The sequence below is a fragment of the Oncorhynchus mykiss genome, chromosome 32, assembly GCF_013265735.2.
Source record: "Oncorhynchus mykiss isolate Arlee chromosome 32, USDA_OmykA_1.1, whole genome shotgun sequence".
In the NCBI taxonomy this organism is placed as follows: domain Eukaryota; kingdom Metazoa; phylum Chordata; class Actinopteri; order Salmoniformes; family Salmonidae; genus Oncorhynchus; species Oncorhynchus mykiss.
Genome location: NC_050572.1, coordinates 22,531,027 through 22,537,455, shown reverse-complemented (window position 1 = coordinate 22,537,455; position 6,429 = coordinate 22,531,027). Strand labels below are relative to the sequence as shown.

The following is a 6,429-nucleotide window of genomic DNA, read 5'->3' as shown; positions in this document are numbered from 1 at the left end:
GGTTGGATATTTTACGATATTCGCCTGTAGTTTTCCTTAGTCCACCAACAGCAGTTAGGGACCGTCAACATAGTGACAAATCAAATGTTTCAAATGTCAATAGCTCTTTAACCATTACTCCTAAAACTGTCAACTGGTTCTAGCTAACCTGATGGCATAGACACACATTGCGCACACTTTTCTGTTTGACGATTTACTCGCACTACTTAATAATTTATTTAAATTTTTGAATTTCAATAGCTCTTTGGTCATGTGACCTACTGACTTCAAACAAGGTTCAGAATGTCCACTGACTACCCTTCTATATTGCACACCGTTTAGTTTGTCCATTTTCATCTCACACGTTTTGAGATTTATTTTATTTTTTAATTTGTCAAATCTTATTTAAGGGGTGTGCAATGTGTAGTCCCACATTCTGGACATTCTGAACCATGTTTGAAGTATAGTCACTCACCTATATAATGCATTTTTTTGGGGAGCACAACAATCCCACTCCAATGAGTATATACACTGAACAAAAATATAAACGCAACATGTAAAGTGCTGGTCCCATGTTTCATCAGCTGAAATAAAAGATCCCAGAAATTGTCTATAGGCACAAAAAGCTTATTTTTCTCAAATGTTGTGCTCAAATTTGTTTACATCCCTGTTGGTGAGCATTTCTCCTTTGCCAAGATAATCCATACACTTTACAGGGGTGGCATATCAAGAATCAGCATGACCATTACATTGGTGCACCTTGTGCTGAGGACAATAAACACAACACAATGCCACAGAGGTCTCAAGTTTTGAGGGAGTGTGCAATTGGCATGCTGACTGCAGGAATGTCCACCAGAGATATTACCAGAGAATTTAATGTTAATTTCTCTACCTTAAACTGCCTCCAACATCATTTTCGAGAATGAGTTTGCAAAAGTGACACATTTCTGCACAAACGGTTAGAAACCGTCTAAGGTTCATCAGGGTCTTGACCTAACGGCGTCGTAACTGACTTCAGTGGGCAAATGCTCATCTTCGATGGCCCCTAGCATGCTGGAGAAGAATGCTCTTCACGAATTAATCCAAACATGGGACCAACACTTTACATGTTGCGTTATTTTCGTTCAATGTCATTTGTATTACAAATTGCTGTTTTATTGTGGAGTGACACTAATACTGTATTTATATATTTTTTGTGATGGGCACTGACATGGAAAACCTATATTGATATGAGTTGCATTTTCCCCCAAAATGATATATCGGTTTGAATGAATAACATTGCAACTGTGTGGACTTCTCTTCCACAGTTTTGTGAAGTTCAGACAACTTCTTCCTGATTGCCCACTGTGCCAGGTGTGAATGTTCTGCAGGCCTAACCTACCCAACCAGTTTGAATACAATGGAAAGCCTGTTGATGGCCCATCAAGACAAGTAAGTATGCTAATAGAGAACCTGTGAGAATGTTTTGTGACTGCAGGAACAGGCATGAATGGACCTCTTTTTACATAATAGTGTTAACAGCAAGGATAAACAGATATATGCCTTGCTCATATCAAATTAATTATTGATATTGGTGGGCACCACTACATTTTTAACTAACAATAAATAAACACTTTCAACTCTGTGTTGGCTCCCATGAATGCCTAGACCTTGGATGAGTTGAACATTGACTCCCACAGGTGACACGTGACACCGGCTCAAAACCTGGTTAGTCCAGTGGAGGCTCCTCAGAGGAGGAACGGAAGGACCATCCTCAGTAAATTTCTTAAAATGAAAAATTGTAAATCTTTGAAAAGCTAGACAAAATATTCACGTCACCAAATAATTGATTAAAACACACGGTTTTGCAGTGAAGGTCTACAGTAGCCTCAACAGCACTCTGTAGAGTAGCACCATGGTGTAGGCGAAGGACAGCTACCTTCTGTCCTCCTCTTGGTACATCGACTTCAATACAAACTCTAGGAGGCTCTTGGTTCTCACCCCCTTCCATAGACTTACACAGGAATTATGACAACTTCCAGAGGATGTCCTCCAACCTATCAGAACACTTGCAGCATGAACTGAGATGTTGTTAACCCAATAAAAGAATCATAGAATGAATCTATTACTGAAAGCATAAGCTACAGCTAGCGAGCACTGCAGTGCATAACATGTGGTGCGTAGTTCACTTAAAGAGAGAAAGACCATAGTTTAACAGTTTTCAACAAATACATTTCTTCAAAAATGAAGGAGAAGCAAGAGAGGGAGAGATTGTAATTTTTTTTCAGTTTCACTTACTTAGCTAGCAAATGCAGCTGGCTAATTTAGTAACTCAGACACCCGGCTCAAACAGAGGGATTATATGTTAGCTATCTGGTTATGACTATCTAACACAACACTGGAACTCTTCCAAGTCAAGGTAAGCTTTTAGTTTTATTAAACTATTGCCACCGGGGCCTGCCGGTGTAACTGCTTACTGACTATACACTGTAACGTTACTGCATGATTGTAGTGGGTTTAATAAAACATTAGTTCTATTAGCTATGTTGACCATGACGTTACTTTAGCTAATATGGGGACAACAATGTAGGCTGTGTGTAGTGGTTATGATATGGGTTGGCTTGGAAAGTTTTTTTCCCTTGGTCACATACAGCTGATGTGTTGTTCATAGAAGTTCACAAACAAAGAGAAAATGTGAGAGGAGGCGAGTGCATAGAGGTTTAAATGAATACAACGTGGCTGCTATGATCAGGGTGTTTTCAGTCTGCCAATTCTGTTGAAAAACATTTCTTATACGGAAGCCAACGAAACGGGGATGAAAATACCCGAATTCGTCCAATAGAAACTCTCGTTAGCAACTGTTGGACTAATGATTACACCTTAGATAAGCTAGATGCAGGCAAGAGTGTGCATGGTGGCATTGAATGTGTCACTGTCGTCTCAAAAATGTATCTCAATCTGTGTGCACCTACATTGTAACCTTTCATTCATAGGCTAGATTGTAGGGGACATGTTTTGTATCCTGTTGTAGCCTCAACCTCTCGACATTACATTGAACTGGGTGAATGGAATATGAATGACAGTCATCCAACATGCTGTAATAGAAATAAGGCCATGCTCATGAAAATAAAATTGTCCTCCCTCATCATAAACGGCACTGACCGCCACTGGGTTAGTCACATTTGTCCATGACTGTTGCTGTAATCACAATGCAACGAGTTTTACCCTGTCTTATGTTCTCTCCTGTAGGTGGGCTGTTTGCTCTGTGTGCTCCGGGCACATACTCAAAGTTCTTTGGCGAGATAAGAGTGGGTGAGGTTTGCCCTGGCGGCTCATTCTGTCCAGCAGAGCCTTCGCTCACTTCAGGTAGGAAACACCAGGGGTGCCACTTTGGTTTTAGAAGTGTGTTGGGGGGGGGGCATAATTACGTATATATATATTTTCAGTGGGATAAACACTCCAAACAGCCTAACCGACCGCTCTGAGGCGTCCGCATGGTCCGCACGGTTTCTTCGTTGTGTATCACATTCCAATGATAAAACTGGGGGAGGGGGATGACAAACATGCAATTTCAGAATTGTGAAAAGTTGCGCCCTTGGGAAACACACACACATTCCGCAGGCAGGCACACATGCATGAAGACACTGAGCATACACACACATGGTTTGGGGTGAACAGTGAATTAATTTAATTATGTCTTTCTCTCCAGGTGGTACCTTTAGAAGTTTGAAGACCAAGTGTAGGAAGAAGCTGGGGTCTGTTTAGGTTAGTTATTGCTTGTTTGTTTGTGTTTACGTCAAGCGAAGACGTACAAGGATGAACACTGAGTACTTACAATCACTGGGAAAATATGAAGAGCTCTAGAATCCACAACACCACTGACAAGGTTTCATTTAAACTACCCTGAAGGCTACAATGCCAAAAAGAGGCCATTTACTCTAATCAACGTTTATGTCAATTTGATGGAAACACATCACTGGTGGAAAAATGTACTAACATGTTACTGTATGAGGCTTTTTGTTGCTTTTTGGTGCTCTGATGGAAAACATTTGATTTTATTAGGATCCCCATTAGCTGATGCCATAATGTTAGCTAATCTTCCTGGGGTCCAACACAGAACTAAAAAGACACTAGAAAAATTACAATTTTAAGACCGTACAAACATTTAGTAGAGTAGACAAGTAGACATTACGGACAATTAAAATACCTGACAGGTAATAGATTTAACATTTAGTAGATGCTGCTAATGGTGATGAGTGAATGAGTATGCTTCATTAAAGGTCCAATGCAGCCATTTTGATCTCAATATCAAATTATTTATGGGTACTATAAAGTACCTTTCTGTGATAGTTTTCATTAAAATTGTCAAAAAGAAACAAAAATAGCTTATTAGCAAAGGGATATTTCTTAAGCATTAATGAGTAGGGAGGGGGGAAATGGAAGGAAGTAGATGGGATGGGGTGAAGGATGTTGTCAGCTGAGGGCCATTTGTGATTCAAAACGACATTATTCCAACCTCATAGTGTGGAAACGTCACTGCGCCTTTAATAATGAATTGGGATTTTATTTTATAGCAGTTTTCTTGCAATAACTGGTATTGGAGTAGTTAAATTACATGTAATTTAACCACATTTTGCAGTAGCTTGGTGGTAGTTGAACTAAATTCAAATATTGATAGTGTTTACAGTAGTTAATTACTTATTTGGTGTGTAGCTAAGAACTGGAACTACTCACAGTGCTTGCAAACTATCACGGATTACAAAGAGAAACCCACACGCAAGCTGCCAAGTGACACAAACCTACCAGACAAGCTAAATGTCTTCTATACTCACTTCAAGGCAAACAACTCTGAACCACGTATGAGAGCATCAGCGGTTCCGGACGTCTATGTGATCACACTCTCCTTAGCTGATGTGAGTAAGACCTTTAAACAGGTTAACATTCACAAGGCCGCATGGACAGATGGATTTCCAGGAAGCGTACTCTATGCATACGCTGACCAGTTGGCAAGTATCTTCACTTACATTTCAACCTCTCCCTGACCCAGTCGGTAAAACCTACATGTTTCAAGCAGACCACCATAGTCCCTGTGCCCAAGAACACCAAGGTAACCTGTCTAAAGGACTATCACCCTGTAGCACTCACACCTGTAGCCATTAAATGCTATCCACATTGACGGGACCGCAGTGGAGATGGTGAAAAGCTTCACGTTTCTCGGCGTACACATCACCGATGATCTGAAATGGTCCACCCACACAGACAGTGTGGTGAAGAAGGCACAAGAAGCGTCTCTTCAACCTCAGGAGGCTGAAGAAATTTGGCTTGGCCCCTAAGACCCTCACAAACTTTTACAGATTAACAATTGAGAGCATCCTGTCGGGCTGTATCACCGCCTGGTACGGCAACTGTACTGCCCGCAACCGCATGGCTCTCCAGAGGGTGGTGCGGTCTGCCCAACGCATCACTGGGGGCATCACTGCCTGCCCTCCAGGACACCTACAGCACCATATGTCACAGGAAGGCCAAAAAGATCATCAAGGACATCAACCACCTGAGCCACGGCCTGTTCACCCCGTTACCATCCAGAAGGTGAGGTCAGTACAGGTGCATCAAAGCTGGGATCGAGAGACTGAAAAACAGCTTCTACCTCAAGGCCATCACTGTTAAATAGCCATTAATAGCCGGCTACCACCTGGTTACTCAACCCTGCAACTTAGAGGCTGCTGTTCTATATACAAATCACTGGTCACTTTAATAATGGAACACTAGTCACTTTAATAATGTTTACATACTGCTTTACTCATTCCATATGTGTATACGGTATTCTACTCTAGTGTATTTTAGTCAATGCCACTCCAACATTGCTCATCCTAATATTCATATATTTCTTAACTCCATTCTTTTACTTTAGATTTGTGTGTATTGTTGTGAATTGTAAGATACTACTGCACTGTTGGAGCAAGGAACACAAGCATTTCATTACACCTGCAATAAAATATTTATTTATTTTTTATTTAACTTTTTATTTCACAGGTAGGCTAGTTGAGAACATGTTCTCATTTATAACTGCGACCTGGCCAAGATAAAGCAAAGCAGTGCGACACAAACAACAACCCAGAGTTACACATGGAATAAACAAACATACAGTCAATAATACAATTGAAAAGTCTATATGCAGTGTGCGCAAATGAGGTAGGTAAGGCAATAAATAGGCCACAGTTGTGAAATAATTACAATATAGCAATTAAACACTGGAGTGATCGATGTGCAGAAGATGAATGTGCAAGTAGAGATACTGGGGTGCAAAGGAGCAAAATAAATAACAGTATGGGGATGCGATAGTTGGATGGCCTATTTACAGATGGGCTATGTACAGGTGCAGTGATCTGTGAGCTGCTCTGACAGCTGGTGCTTAAAGTTAGTGAGGGAGATATGAGTCTCCAGCTTCAGTGAATTTTGCAGTTCGTTTCA

General features: G+C 40.8%; 1 long non-coding RNA gene across 1 annotated transcript; it reads left to right on the top strand.

Annotated features, from left to right (window-relative positions):
• Positions 1–1,293: 1,293 nt before the first annotated feature.
• Positions 1,294–4,240, top strand: LOC118946514. The gene is made up of 3 exons (XR_005041387.1): positions 1,294–1,410; positions 3,208–3,324; positions 3,668–4,240. It is a non-coding gene; the product is annotated as an uncharacterized LOC118946514 (long non-coding RNA).
• The last annotated feature ends 2,189 nt before the right edge of the window (positions 4,241–6,429 follow it).